The sequence below is a fragment of the Sabethes cyaneus genome, chromosome 2 (assembly GCF_943734655.1).
Source record: "Sabethes cyaneus chromosome 2, idSabCyanKW18_F2, whole genome shotgun sequence".
Lineage (NCBI taxonomy): Eukaryota > Metazoa > Arthropoda > Insecta > Diptera > Culicidae > Sabethes > Sabethes cyaneus.
Genome location: NC_071354.1, coordinates 101,367,008 through 101,383,918, shown reverse-complemented (window position 1 = coordinate 101,383,918; position 16,911 = coordinate 101,367,008). Strand labels below are relative to the sequence as shown.

At 39.0% G+C, this 16,911-nt stretch overlaps 1 protein-coding gene across 1 annotated transcript in view; it reads right to left on the bottom strand.

Annotated features, from left to right (window-relative positions):
- The window catches only part of LOC128735032 (uncharacterized), a 128,741-nt gene that overhangs the window by 10,250 nt on the left and 101,580 nt on the right, over window positions 1-16,911 (bottom strand). The window lies entirely within an intron of this gene.

The window sequence follows — 16,911 nt, the reverse complement described above, 5'->3', positions numbered from 1 at the left end:
CAGCAGATGGGCCATTGCATTAGCATTATTGATTTCGGAGGGTTTTCGGACTGATAAGCTGGCGAAGGAAAGAACCGCTCATAAACATGCTACCGAACTGCCTTTTGCAGCAATGAATAATCAGGTTGACGATCAAAAGGTTCTTTCCATGGCATCGGACAGTTCCATGCATCTTCATCCAGGTTTTTACTAACAAATGCAAATAGGAATTTATTCTAGATTTAATTACATAACTAGGAGACTTTGACATATTTTCATCATGGTGGTCCACACCGCAGGGTTTTAGTTTTGCATATTTATTGTACCTATATATCAAAACAACGACTTGTGCTTAGAATCTAGATAGTAAATGTATCTGAGCTACAAGTTTATTCAACGGCTTAAAAATTTACCATTGTTCTCAATTGGTAGAATACATAAAAAAAGAAAACAAAAATTGATGTTGTCCTTCAATTCTACTGCCATCTTATTACCAGGCTAAGTATTGATACTGAAGAAGATCTCACGTCGGAATCGAAATACGTATCTAATTAATGTATTAATGAATAACAGTAATTTGTGTTTTCTTTCTAGGCTTAATTTTTTTTAGTTATTTGTTATTAGCTATGACAAGTAGGTGAAAAGAAGATGAAGAAGACAAATATAGTACGATGAAGAGACGGGCTGTTACCGAATGGCCGAAACACAAATGGCTGAATCACGAATGGCCGAAATCCAAATGGCCGAATTTCAACAACAGCCACAGAAGGCCGAATCATGAAAGGCCGAATCACGAATGGCCGAATCACGAATGGCCGAATCACGAAAGGTCGATTTTTTCGGAATGCCTAAATAACTATTCAATTAAACCATGAATTGGCAAGCAGAAAACTACTAACTTTAATCAAACAAAAAACACAATAAGCAACATAACTGTTTACCATAGGGTAGGGGAGAGACGTCTACAGTGAGACACTTTTTTTCCAAAAGTTTTAATTTTTTTTGATGATAGCTACCAACGCACTCTTCAATCTATTTGAAAGGTATATCCTTTTAGTTACCTGAAAAAAAGTTTCAGTCGTTTTGGTTATAAGCTAAATTAGTTACAACCACAAACGTGGAAGTGTATTTTTGTCTCACTGTTAACCAATAGGTGGGAAGAGTGAGACAACGAGTATTGCATACTGAGACACCAATTTGAAATCGATTTAAACCATATTTTTGGGTAATAAAGTACATGTTTATTGTGTCGTGTTGCCTATTGTGTCTATAAAGCATACATTATTATGGGTATGATTGAAAATTCCGATTATTTTCACACACACATTTATGCTCATATAGAGGACAAATCCTGGACATCTGACTTTTAACTTACACTTCAGAATTCATTTACAGTCAATTCCTATGGATTGATTTGCAATTGAACACAAAAAAAAATTTCAAAAAAAAATTGCATGGCAAAAGCTATGTCTCAGTGTCACCCACGACTCTGTGTCTCACCGTTGCCAATAGGAATGTTTTATGAAAAATAGTGAACTAGCGGAGTTAGCAAACAATTCGATTGTCATATTTTTTCAAATATTTACTGTTATTAGTATGTGATGCCATGCAGTAATTTTAATTTTATATGTATTTTGTTGTTGAAAATCACTTGAAAATGATTGCAACAAAATTTGCTTTGAGCCCCCCCAAAACTAATTTTTGTTGAAAAATATGTTAAAAAATCAACAAATTTTTCTCAAACTACATTATATAATGTAGGTTCACAAACTTGACTTTGCATGAAAATATCATGGGCCTTGAATGTTTTATGACGTAGCTATTCCCGTTAACTCACTGTTCCTGTTGTCTCACTGTTGACTACTCTCCCCTATAGATGATTGAAAGTTCTTTCTTCCCCTAAGCGCAAATGTGAGACCTATTTACCGTGTCAGTAGCGAATGTTTCCTAGATGATTCAGGGCGAGACGGCCGCAGGCCGCGAGTGTGCGCCGGTGACCCGCCCTCGGAAGCACCGGCCACAGAAACCACTACTATTTAGGTGCATGTATTTCCCTAGGTTTACTGACTAGTAGGGACAGCGTGTACCGAACGTTTGTACATGTTGAAGGCCGTCAATATTTTCGGCCAAATTTGAAGTTCGGCCATTCGTGTTTCGGCCTTTTGTGATTCGGCCATTCGTGATTCGGCCATTTGTGTTTCGGTCATTCGTGATTCAGCCATTCGCAGGTAATCCGAAAAGACGCCGAAAAAAGCCCAAAAATCGTCAAAAACGCAAAATAAGGCAAAAAATGGCGCCGCCATGACGTAACGTATGGTTTGACGAAGAGTGCCATCAGATATTGGATGAGAAGAACCAAAAACATTCCATCAAGAAGACTGGGAATTGTACCAAAAGTCGAGAGACAGTAACAGCAATGCTATCTGCCGAGTTAAAGTTGAACTAAAACATACTAGTGTGTCCTGGAAATTAAATTAAAAGAAAACTTATCCAATTTAATTCTACCATCTAGTATTCTACTAAGACGCTCCAAAAACTTCAGTCAATGCTAGTACACAAATACGTATGCAATGCATTGCCACGCTCGAATACATCTTTTCCCACCAATACATGTACACACAGCTTCAATTTTTGTCGGGAGGGTGCGCTGTTGCTTCTGTTGCTTGTCATTTGTATGGGCGCGAGAAAGAGATGCCAGTCTTCTTGATGGAATGTTTTTGGAAGCACGCAGCGCAGATATAAATGCTGCGTAGAGCCACCCGTCAGAATGTGGAGCGATACAAACAGAAACAGAGACAGCAAACTTGACTTTTTCAGAAGAGGGAGAGCGCGGGGAGAAAAAGTGCGAAAAACTCGAACAGCTGTATCGCTTTTACGACAGACGAAAGTTCTATCGAAGACTCTACGAATTTCGCAAGGACTGCGCCGTGGACCTTTCGGAAGTGCAGAGAAACAGATGGAGCTATTTTGACAGACGATCGTGCGGTGATCGAAAGGTGGAAGCAGCATTTCGACGAACACCTGAATGGCACCCAGGCGGAGAACCATGATAGTGGAGGAAGTGACCTCATTGGTGCATAACTGGACGATAACCGCTTTCCAGGTAAGCTTACTAGACTTATCATGGCAAGTGGACGGAACTGCCGCTTTCTGACATGAATGTCCATGTTCGCTAGGTACTTTTTCACTGTTTGGCCAGTTGCAGCCACGCAGCGATGTAGCTCGGTCATCCTCTTCAGTATCCTTTGGGGGTTCTTGTCGATCAGGGTTGTCGGCCAGCCGGAACCGCGCTTTCTTTCGATGTTCTGATTGTTGTCCAATAGTGCCAAGATGTTGTAGATGCCAGAACGGTCGGCGTCCGCAAAGTGCTGCACGATGTCCGTTTTCGACGCGGCGGGGTACCGTTCTTTGAACGCGCACACTTCTGAACGGAGTAGCTTCACTATTTTTGCCATCACGGTTAGAGTTCGAGTGATAAAGCTGTAGAAGTTTTTTGCACGTAAGCTAATATAATGACCTTTCATGGGAAATTAATCTTAACTCAATTAGCTGTCTTAGTTTTTTTATCACCATCCGAAAAAAGTCCATTTTTAATGCATGCGTTACGATGAACACCATGAACACGATGAATGGCGTGCAGGCGGAAGACCGTGACCGTGGGAAGTGACTTCATTAGTGCAGCAAGCAACGGAGACGTATCACTCTCATCGATAAGTGACGTTAAAAACCCCATCCAGCAGCTGAAAAACAACAACGCAGCAGGAAAGGATAGCATTAGAACAGAACTTCAAACTCAAAATAGGCCTGGATAAGTTGGTCAGCTGTTCGCATCAATTGATTGTTAATATTTGGGCTACGGAACGACTACCGGGGAATGGTAAAACAGGTTATATGGTGATAAGGTGCATTGTGAGAACTACCTAGAGATGATTAGCCTGAATGTTGCCTACAAAGTGCTTTCCCAAGTGATCTTCTATCGACTGTCGCCAATAGTCAATTGATCAGGCCGGTTTCATGGAGGGTTGGTCTAAAACGGAATAAATCTTTACCCTGCGGCAGATCCTCCACCAGTGCCACGAATTCCAAATCCCCACGCATTACCTGTTCATTGATTTTAAAGTCGCAAAGGATAGTGTAAACCGACAAGAGCTATGGAAAATTCTGGACGAAAACGGCTTTCCGGGTAAGTTTACTATAGACTTATCATGGCTACGATGGATGGGATCCAGTGCCGTGTGAGAATCTCGGCTGGATTGTCGGACACATTCGAATCTCGCAGAGGACTTCGACACAGAGATAGTCTTTCCTGCCTGCTATTTAACATTGCGGTTGAAGGTGATCGAAATGCGGGACACAATTCTTAGTAAATCTAGTCAATTTATCTGCTTTGCCGACGACGATGATACTGTCACTAGACTAGAACGCGAAGCATAGGAGATTGGGTCGAGGACAAAAATGTCCAAAAAGAGGGCTATGCTGACGGATGGGAGTGTTCGCTTAGATAGTAATAATCGACGGGCATGGGTTTGTCGACAAGTTCGTATACCTTATCAGCGGAAATCATGCCTACTGCGGACTCTATGGATACTAGTGGTCGAACAATCTGAGGCTCCGTATAAAGTAAACATTGTACAAAATGTTTGTTAGACTGGTCGTCCTCTACGGGCAAGAAACGTTGACATTGCTAGAAAAGGACTTACGGTCACCCGGAGCTTTCGAACGGCGGGTGCTAAAAACCATCTTTGACGGCTTGCAAGTGAAGGGTGAATGGAGGCGAAGAATGAACCACGAACTCACCCGTCTCTACGGCGAATCCAGTATTCAAAAAGTGGCTATAGATCGTCGGATATGTTGGGCAGGAAATGTTGTTTTCGCATCGAATCCAGAAGGAACAAAAGGAAAAAGGGGCAGGGCGAACGAGATCTAGCGAGCACTGGGTGCCCGCGGAACTGGAGGCCAGCTGCCCTAGACCGAATTAGATAGAGGAACTACGTTATGCAGGCCCTGCCATAACTCGTAAAAGGCCAGCTAAGTAAGTAAGCAAGTAAGACAACAAAAAAATAACGACAATACTATGCAGAAAAGTCGAGGAAGGGATGATCAAAAGTTAACAAAACAATGACAATATATACGAAAAAAGACTACAAATGACGACAAAAAGATGCCATCAAGTGCAATCAAAAATGCCACAGAAAATGATAAAATATGACAAACAATCATTGAAAAGAGCTAAAAAGGCGTTATAAAGATAGCTGAAAGCAAGAAGGTAATAAAGAGCGAAAAACTGCACATAATAACAAAAAGAAACAAAAATTTAAAGATAAAACGCGAAAAAGGCAAACGGCATAAAAGAAAAGATTAAAGACGAAAGTTCAAGAGCGAAAGTCGAGAGTAAGCGTCGTTGAATAATTTAAGTATTAATTTGCTTCAAATACAATCGAAAAAAATACATGTAAAGCAAATGCTATAAAGAGTGGCTACGTGTCTAGGCGGAATGAAGCGGGGTTCAATGGATGCAATGGGGACGCATGGTATTTTGTTTTTCTATGAAATGAATATTTTCAGCAAAGGGCAACTAGAACTATCTGCGGCAAAAATTATTTTTGGCATAGAAAGGTTGACATAGTGCGAAGGTCTCTTCGTCTAGAAGTGAAACATTAGGGTGCCAATGAAAAATATGACAAAAAACGCCAAAGATTGGTTGTCGAAAAAAATGTTAATGTTAAAAATGTTAGGGGGTTAAAAAAGCTTGAAACATCGATTACCGAAATTACCTAAATTAAATGTCCAAAATTGATTTTCAAGAACTTATTCGTTTTTTCGGAATACGAGGTACGAACATATGCTTCATAGCGAATATTGTCGAAAAGGCTACTAAAACCGTCCGCAACTTTTCCTATACTATTTGTACATTATTTCAATGCATTATAAGTCTCTAATACGTAATCATTCATTAGGGTGGTTCAATTATTTTTCACTAGGGTGATTAGAATTCAATGGTTTGTAAACATTGGTCGAATGCAATTCGTGTCACGATGAAATGGTAATACAAACTATTTTTTACTTTGATACAAGCCACGAACGATGCGCAAGTGGTCAGAAATTAAAGAAATTCATAAAAACGAAACTCCAAATTCCAAATTCTTTCTAAATTTTAAACCGTTTATAAAATTTTCAATATGTGATTGAAATATTAATTAATATACTGATGAACAATGATACACGTAAAGTCTTATCGGTGCTACCGTTCGCCAAATCTGGAATTTGAAACTTCATCCACAGATAAGCGTTTCGATTATCTCCCCCTTTCCCAGGGGATCATTCGGAGGCACGTCCTATCGGGGCCTTTTTGGCTATCACTGCTTGTAATAGTTAGCATTATCAGATCACGCATAATTCGAATTACGGTTACGTGCTGTATCGCCGCACCATATCTTCGCGCGTATGTAGATGCGAATCAAAAACCTATCATCAGGCTCGCAGTGGGTAACTGGATATGTTAAACACGCGCACTGGGCCGGAAACCGTAGCAAGTGCTGGTACGAGCCACGCCCCCCACGGTGCATATATGGCAAGTGATGATGTAGGTAATGAACGTCGACATCCGTTTTAGCGATACCGCCGGTTGTCGTCAATTATAGATCCCTGAGTACACATGTTTGTATGATTTTGAAGCAACGCAAATCCGGTATTTAATCGGGACGGCACTTCAATTTCAACAGATAAATTGTGTTTTTAGTCTTTTGACCATGTACGGGCCAATCGTGTAAACTAGTCATTCAAGCTTGCACTTTTTTAGCGATTTGTATAATAGGAAGTGACCAATGTCTTATCTTATCAGAGTTGCAAGGAATTTCTGCGGGGCGTCAAGAATCAATAAAAATCATACAAAAAATGTGTCTACCTTTGAACAATGATTATATGTAATCACATGATAGGAATTTAAGGGTATTACTGCAGACTGATATAATGCTTGCCAAAGAGGTACAATGTAGGAAAATCTGACTCGAAGCATGAAATAGCACATTCCCAATCTGTCGTGGGAATATTGGCAGCATGCAGTGTAACTTCACATTACGTCTCGTCACATATCGAGCTGTCACAGTATGATGAATAAAGGATTGTCTGTTTGCCGACCGGCATGCTGCTTCGCCGTGAATTTGCATAAGACTTAGTGGGCGGGGCAAGCAGGTATACGTGGGAAAATAATAAAGTACTAGTTGGGAAGCTTTGATGGTGACGAGGACTTCGATGTCGTTGAAGACTGCTGCAATTGATCCTAATTATATTATTGCATTAGGAACTCCTCCTCGGGATTATTAGACTATTAATTATGGCGACAGCTGAACCGTAGACAACTTCATAGTCTATGCAGTGAGTATTAAGCATTGAATATGGAAATATTCATCATCTATTGGTTATCATGGTAGGATACAGGCATTTTTAAAGTGCTTGTAGTTCTTTGGTATAAAAATGATATACAAAAATTTTTGCCCATAGTTTACAACACACAGAAGAAAATTGAATGAAGAAAACCGTCGATTCAAATTGAAGAAATTCGTTATTTATTCTTTTGTTTCTGTTTAAAATTAATCGATTTATTATCGTTTAATTTTTTATACCTTGAGAAATTATTTATTTCTAGTACTAGAAATTTGAATAATTCGAAAAAATTAATCGACTAAAGTTACAAATGTTGACAACAGATAACATTTCTACCGCAGCAATACCTGTTCGAACGAACGAACTATTATTCAGTTATTAAAACTGAAAAATTATACGGCAAATTTCACCATCTACCCACCAACAGCAGAATCACTTGCCGGAAAGGGTCAATCGGCCTGGGGAGCGTAAACGAAACCATAGGAGGAGGCAACAAATTCAATCGAGGTGCCGAAGAATGTAGATTAGTTCATCTTCTAAACCAAACAACAAAACCCGATGCCGACAAATCGAATCATAATAATCATGTCAATTATCGGGTTTTGAGCGATTGCTGGCGATCTTCGGGCTGGGGCTGAACTTTGGCCATGTTCACGGCGCGGCGGCGGTATTATATTATGCTCGATGCTACTGACCCCCGCCAGACCGGCGCGCGCTTGCTCTCAGCAGTTAGTAATTTCCTTCGCCCTCGCTCGCTACGGGCGCCAATTTTGCTTCGAAAAATTCTCACATTTATTTTTCGGCTACCGTGCATTCTCTCGATTAGCTTGCCCGGTGTCGATCACTGTTATTATTTTATTTTAACTTTGTATAATTGGAGGGCCGAACTGTAAAATTATGGAAACGCTGGTTGTTCACGGGGGACTGTAGAAATCGGAACATTTGATCTAAACGGGGTAGAACCGAAATCGCACCGTGCGTGAAAGGTAGAGAGAGGCAGGACAAGTAATTTTCCCCCGAATTCATTCTACAAAAAACTACACCGTTGTGAAAACCAACTCAACGCACAGGAAATGTTGCGACCTTGTGCGTCAGTGGTGATTTGTTTCAGTCAGTAGGCTTCAGCTGTTGTTTCAAGAACTATCGTATGTTAATTTAATTGTTTTACATTGTCGAATTAAAATTTAGTTCCCAAAAGAAAGTAGATTTCACTACTTTCAATTATACAATTTACTAAAATTTACTAAAAAATAGGCACTTTTCAAATAACAGAAAGCTCATTGTAAAAAAGAAGGGTTACAAAGCTGTTTAATTAAATAAAGTTAGATAAAATCCACTAGTATTTCTCGACTCAGATATAAATATCGAATGATTGGGATTTTGACCGTTCAGTCATTAAATTATAGTAGACGTTATATTTGCCTTTTTACGCCAACGTTTCGACCCGGATTTGGATCTTCATCAGGGCTTCTACGAACGGGTACTTTTATTAACTGTTGTTATCTGGGTTATAATTTGTTTGTTACTTACAAAGTGTTGATCGTCTTTGTCAAAATTCTTTTAGCCTACAGTGTTGTCTGGTTTTGGATTTGGATGGGACAACAGTTTCGAACAAGTTCTCGCAGTACCTATACGGATACAATCTGGCAAAAGGAAAGGTACTTCCCAAGCACAGATATCGAATTGGTATAAGTTTAAGGGCCGTAAATAATCTTCGACCTATTGGTACGAGGAGTTTCTGTCACTTTTTTGCAAAAAACACGTGAAAACCACGATGACGTCTTTTCTTCGACCAATCAGGATGCGAGGGTTTCTAGTTGTACAATGCTTCATTATTTGTAGTTTTTCAATAGTGTACACTTACGAGCCAATTCTTAGAGGATGTTCCGATCGATTGGTGCAAAAATATTGAAAATCGATCGGGAAACCGCTAAGCTATTAGCGTTCAAAACCTGACCACTTTTCGAGGCAGATTTTTTGGAATGACACTCTACCCAGCCAAACCTTGCCGTACGACGTAGCCCTACGCCAAAAATAGTACGCAACTGGTCATTAGATTTTAGTGCGTTCGTCTTTTTTTCGTACTGTCATAAGAAAATTGAATTTGCCTCCACGAAACATGTGGGACAGTGCACAGTGGGGAATTTTTAACAAAAATGTCCTTTATCTCAATGTCTCCAAATGCAGCTGGGTTACAATCGATCTTTTGATGGCAAAAGAAAGATATTTATATGGGGATTCCAATAGTGTGGTCCTTGCTCATGGCACGCGTCTGTTAGCAAATGGCCAAATGGCCAAATGAAGGAGATTTTCCTCTTCAACTTTCCTAGGAGTATAGAGAGGTATTGATCAATAACTTCGAAACCCGCTGGAATAAAACCGATCTTCTGTCACCACAAGAAAGTTATCTTCACGTGGTTTTCGATGGTAGGCCATTAGACTGCACAAAATTAGTCATTTTACCCCAATTTTCTCAGCTGACGTTGCAAAATTAAGGTGGAATGATATTTATTTGGCCAAAACCATAAGAAACAAACAGGTGCTGTAAACAAACATTAAGCTGTCCGAATGCATATCCGGGCATAAATAACTTTCATTTCTTGAAAAAAAAAAGAATAAATTTATCTCAGTGGATTCCCGAGATATTCGTTTTTTTCATTGATATCTAGGGCTAAATACAGTTTATTAGACCAAAACATCAAAAAACAACCACGTGCCGTAAACAAATACCATGCCAACGGATTCCACATGAAAATAGCCTATTTATGGCATAAAAAGATCAATTGTATCCCAGCGGAATCCGGAGATATAGACGTTTACAACTCTTCATGTGGAGAAAACTGGTGTAAAATGCCCTTCTTTTGGCAAAAACATTGCATTGTTTCAGATCGAGCGAGAAGCCAATGATGAATAAATAAGAGTGAGAGCCCAAAAGGGATGCTTATACCGGCGTTTTCGTTAGAATGAGTATGGCCTTCGCAACCCTGATTCAAACCATCAAAATCCATTCATAATTGGCAGAAGTATTGGCGTACAAAATCGTTCATACATTTATGGCAGTAACTGAAATCTAAATTAAGGAATGCCATCATGTTGTGAGACGTAGCCCTGTGTTAAAAATTAGTTGCTTAATCAAAAGCTTATCTTCTCACCTGTGTACCTATATACCTATTGTCTAGAATTAACTTATAACCATATAACTAAGAATTATAACCATACAACTGTAAAAACAACTGTGAAAAATAACAAAAGAGTTCAGATGGGCACTATTTACATCGATATTAAAGCTGCGTTCGAACGTGTCCACCATCATCTGCTTTTAGTGAATTTAAAGCGCATAGGAGCTTCTGACTCAGGTAGCAATTTGCGGCCGCTGTTATTTGCGCTTCTCTTCAATGACGTTTGCCTAGAACTACCACCTGGTTGTCTTGCCTCCCAGTTGGCTTCGAGGTATGACGCTGGTCTAATAAGCCAGTCATCGAATGTTCGAAACTCGACTGGGAGAGGCTGTTAGAGTCAATAGGATCGTAGCAACTGGCCCTGCAATTGTCCTGCACTCTAACAGCTGGCTGTGAAGTCTGTCGTATAAAAACAGTAGGTCAAGTTTCGTTAACGGAATGTAGCACCTAGGCTTTGCTTTGCTTTACCACCTAGTTGTTGGATTATGTATGCTGACGATCTAGATATCTTTGCGTCGTACGCTCGAAAAAGGATTGCTGGCGGCTTCAACAGTTTTTCAAATGATGCTTGTGCAACCGACTTACTATCAGAGTAGCAAAGTGCATAGTAATTTCGTTTACCAAAAAAATCGTCTTTAGACTACTGCTACACCATTAATTGACAGCCTATTTGAAGTAAAACAGTAGTGACGGATCTTGGAGTTTTATTGGACACCGAATTGACTTTCAAATGCCGCTATAGCCACATCGTTGCAAAGGTAAACAAAAATTTCGGGCTTATCATGAGAATTGGAAGGGATTTTCGTGACCCATACTGTTTGAAGAGACTCTATTACTCGCTAGTTCGGTTTATGGTTGAAGCAGCAGCAGTAGTTTGGAGTCCATATTCGACATCATAATCCACAAGGATTGAAGCTGTTCAAAGGAGGTTTATCAGATCAGCATTGCAGTTCTTTCCGTGGACTAATCCGCTCGAGCTCCCACCATACAGTCAACCAAAAAAGTATTCGGACAGCAGCGCATAAAATTTTCTTTTAGTAATTTTGCACACTATTTTTGCAAAGAATGGTAACACATATTTTTTAAAACAATGTTTAACTAAAGCATATTTAGATGCACAACAAAAATTCGGGGAAAAGCTTTCCGTTTTGAAGATAGGGTACATATAGTTTGAATTGCTCAAAAACGCAGCCAAAAAAGTATTCGGACAGTTAACTATTAGTTGAAACAAATGTCCTTTCTCGCTCAACTACTACCTTGTAGGACCATTTACATTCTTGATGACCTGTTTTAATCTGTTTGGGATGAAATTAATAATTTTTCAAATATCCCTCTGCGAATTGCTGACCATTTTTTTACAAGAGCTCGGTTTAAGTCATTGTGATAAGAAATCGAATGATTTCTCATTTAGAAATGAAATTATCTAAAAAGGTGTTCAAAAGGGTTCAAATCTAGACTGAATACTGATGTTTCGATAGCTCTAGGACAATTGTATGGTGCCTACCGCTTACAATTATCGACAGTATATTTAGATTCAACATTCCGGTACAATATATATGTACCACACAATTACAATTTTGCTTCAATTTCACCTAAAATTGTTCAGACAGTTGAGTTTACATTTAGTTCTATCCAAAAATATATATCTTTGCTGCCTCGGAGCTTTCCATGTACCCCAACAAGGTACGACATCAACAACCCCTATGCAAGAATAACTAAAAGAGAAGGGTTACAAGAGAAAAATCACTCGTCAGCAAGTAAACATGCAATGCGGTTAGTGTCATATCTTGTTGGGATACATGCAAAGCTCCGAGACAGCAAAGATATATATTTTTGGATAGAACTAAGTGTAAACTCAATTATCTGAACAATTTTAGGTGAAATTAAAGCAAAATTGTAATTGTGCGGTACATACATATTGTACCGGGATGTTGAATCTAACCATACTGTCGATAATTGTAAGCGGTAGGCACCATACAATTGTCCTAGAGCTATCGAAACATCAGTATTCAGTCTAGATTTGAACCCTTTTGAACATCTTTTTAGATAATTTCATTTCTAAATGAGAAATCATTCGATTTCTTATCACAATGACTTAAACCGAGCTCATGTAAAAAAATGGTCAGCAATTCACAGAGGGATATTTGAAAAATTGTTAATTTTATCCCAAACAGATTAAAACAGGTCATCAAGAATGTAAATGGTCCTACAAGGTAGTAGTTGAGCGAGAAAGGACATTTGTTTCAACTAATAGTTAACTGTCCGAATACTTTTTTGGCTGCGTTTTTGAGCAATTCAAACTATATGTACCCTATCTTCAAAACGGAAAGCTTTTCCCCGAATTTTTGTTGTGCATCTAAATATGCTTTAGTTAAACATTGTTTTAAAAAATATGTGTTACCATTCTTTGCAAAAATATGTGCAAAATTACTAAAAGAAAATTTTATGCGCTGCTGTCCGAATACTTTTTTGGTTGACTGTATGTAAGTCGCTGCAAATTGTTAGGCAAAGTTGCTCTATGGTGAAATAGACGCATCCAACATTTGGGCGCAAGTGAACATAAACGTTGCTTGGAGGTTTCTACAATGTACTAGCTTTTTACACCTTCCATCGAATGGCCCAAGGTCAAAATCAATCGATTAGAGCGATGTGTATTATATTCAATAACGTTTGTCATTTGTACGATATTTGTATGATTTCGAACTTCGATCAGGACCACAGTGCGAAAGCTGTATGATACGATGCCAGCTGGTATAGCCGAGATCGACTATAAATCCTTACCAGCACCACAGTATTCGATCAATTGGAAAATTGCGTCCATACTTTCTGAGACAGTCTATAGTTAGCTCAAAGTTAGTTTTTGTTTTTATGCCACAACTGAAGCAGCTTTTGGTTTGTCAGTCGAACACGTACGAATATTTTTTCCTGTTGTTAAATGATGCCTAAGCTTTACGAACGGTCGTAAATTTGACATGAAAATAGATTGATAAGCCGCGCTAATAATCTTGCCTAGTTGACACAAATCTGACGAGACTGTATCGGTCACGCACGGTCATATATACAACGAGGGAAAATAAGCGCTATGAAAGGATGCCATAATTTCTTTTTAAGAGGTCAAAACTATTCCCTTTTATTATACGACAGGACAATATATTTTATTTGAGCTCATGATTACTGCTGTTCGATTTCGATGAGACTGCTCAGCTATTTCATTTGAATAATAGCTAAACAGAGACATGTAGATGTGTCACAAAACCATAATCGAATAAATTATTTTGAAAATCAAGGGAGGTAGTCACCACCCGCATTGTGCCGCTGTAGGATCATGTTGGACTTATGATTATGTAACGTGATTTGACGGTCCTTTCCTTTCGACAATACTGCCGGGCGGGACATGCTGATCATGAACAATGGTACAATCGGCGGATTACGTGATTGAAACAAATAGTTACGTCTGTCCCCTTTTTCACATGACTGCAAATTTCTTCAGCCTTTTAGAAAGGGTGAGAACCAACCGAGCTGGAATTTGGTATCGTGTGCTTGTTATACACAGGCCTGTTTGCAATCCACTATCAATCTCAGTCCGCAAGTTAGAAGGACATGTCTAATGATACAGGCAGAACGAAAATGTTCTAAAGATATGCGAACGAAATCGCAGTGAAGAAGGTAGGAACAATTTAGACACGCTATGCTATAAAGTTATAATGGGTAAGCAGGGTAAAATGGGCACTCTAAGGAATTTATTCGTATGTTTAACCTTTAGTGACGCTAAACACTGAACAACTGACAACTTTTGCTTGAGGTAAATGACCAATAAACGGTTAAAGCCCCGCAAAAAAATCCAATTGTGCTTTGTACAAAAACATTACATCCATGGATAGGATTATACTTTTGAAAACACTAACAATAATTAAAGTCTTAAATTTATTTAATGGTAGATGTAAATAACCAAACTAAGATCAGTTTATTGCTTAAAGACTATCCTTCAGAAATTACATCAACGCTCTGTTATACCCCTACAACCCCTGTGCCCTGTGCGCTCACTTTCTCCATTCTTGGTTTTCAGTTTCGGCTGTTGTAAGGTGGTGTATTATTTATTGCTCGTGACAAAAATGGAGCGATTATGATGCGAATAACGATACGATAAAATGGACCGTTCTGAAATTCCCACTCGAAACTGTACCTACACTAGGTAGGTATGTGATTTCGACTGAGCTCAAAATGCAAAGTTTTGCTAGCATGCTTATTGCGCTCTGTTGTAGACGTATGCATTCTGGAGTTAAATATATTCGTTTTATAGCCGAGATTATCATTATTATTAATGTCAGATTTTTACCCATGAGCTATTTCAAATGGCACAACAATATTTTTTCTACAACATTCGTAATAAAACAAACTTTGTGGCGTGCAGGTAGGAACCTAAGCAATTTGTTTGTTTTTTTTTGTTCTCAGCTAATGGGATTCCCCTTGCATGGATCAAAAAGTCATGCTTCAGAGATAATGAACCACTTAATGCCACGGGTGCATGCCCGTTTATTGCTGATAAGACATTCGCATTTGGTTCACCTTAAAACGCAATGAAACTTTCTGCCTACTAATAAAAATGCAGTAGCTTCTCGTAATCTATTTAGCCATGTGATTTGAATTTTACTAATCAATTATTACAGATTGCTAGATAAATTTACACGGAAAAACAATTGCAAGCAAATTGAAATTTAAATTGAGTATCACTGAAACAACCAGACCTCCTAAGATGTGTGGTTTAACTACTTCATAGGTCTCATCGTAAAGTCGCACACGATGGTGAGATTTGGTTCGTATTGTGAATCATTGCTTTTGTGCTAGTTGCCAAAGCGAAATTCCATAGCAAAGGCAAAGCTTGTACTTATCAAAGTCCAGGCTTCACACGCATTAATCCTTACTGAGCTGAGCCGGGTTCATTCTAACCATTTTTTCTTAATTAGCACAAAATATAGCGAATATATTAGCGTGAAACACAATTATTCTAATTATTATAGAAGCCCAATGAACTCTTCTCGTACTGCTCAACCAGAAGGCCCTTAACCGTATAATTTACAGTAGCCAAAGTCAAGGTTTAGGGCTAACGTTTCCACAATAGGTTCCTAAATTATAGCAAATAATGTTCTGCCCCGGTTTGCTGTCACGTACTTGTTTCCTGGGATTATAAATGATATCATTAATCTTCGCGCTCCCGTTGGCCGGTTGTGTTTGCCATGATTTTGTGAAATAGGATAAAATAGTTCGCTCAACAGTATGATTCTGTCACGAGACCTGCGAACCGACGAAAATAGTTTCTGATCCATTTTAATGCCTCAAAGGATCAATCCACTCAGTACATGGTGGGTAGGGTTTTTGTATTAGATGAGCCCAACAAGGTCTAAAGGCAACCTCATCCGAAATCTTCTCCAAATGTTGCTCAAACCCAACCCTCCCAAACTCACACCAAATCTGTGAAAGCTTTCGCATGGTGATACGATGCAGAATCTTGTTGGAAGTAGTGTGGTGCATTCTTGAAGTGTTTTTTGACAAATGGTTATTCAAAACATTATCAATATAATATTTAGTGTTGATTTTAACGTCAAGTTCAATAAACTGCAATGGAATCTTCAAATTTTTGTAAACATTGAACAGCCAGTTTGTCCCGAGGAAAACCAGAAAGATGTGCTGCATCATTTTGTTGGTTATGGTGATGCTGAACATTTTTTTACATTTTTTCGTCCGAAAACAGAATTTCACAATTACCGTCCCACTTGAGCAAGTGACGAAATCTGTCGACTCTTGCAACCTTGTGCTTTTCAATAAACACCTGTTGTTTTTTTTGTATGGAATCAATCGAAGATCTTCTCTGAAAATATTCTTCACGGTAGACTGCGAAATTCCTAGTTACTTGGCTAACGTCCACAACTAATCAGAATTCCGTCTAATTCTCAAATTCGGTTGAATTTGGAATTTCGTCGAACTGTTACTCATTTAATGGCTTTCGGAGTCCATATGGTGCGTTTACGGCCGGATTGGAGAGTATTTTCCCAGAACCGGTTTCCTTGTATCGCTTGATGATACGAAAGATTCTGTTTAGTCCGAGTGGCATCAGCTTCTTTAAAATACCACATGGTTGAAAGTTTTTCAAGAATAGACTTATCACAACTTTTACAACAGAGACTAATACAACAGACCAGGGCTTGAAAAGGAATTCAAAAATCAGTAAAAGTTTATCGCCCGATGTCGGTCCGACACAAGCAAAATGTTCGTTTGTCTCGGACGGCGTCCGACCGACTTCTTCCATGCACATGTAGTAGTTGTAGTAGTACTGAACCATACGATAGCACGGTTGCTTTTCGTTGGTGCGGTG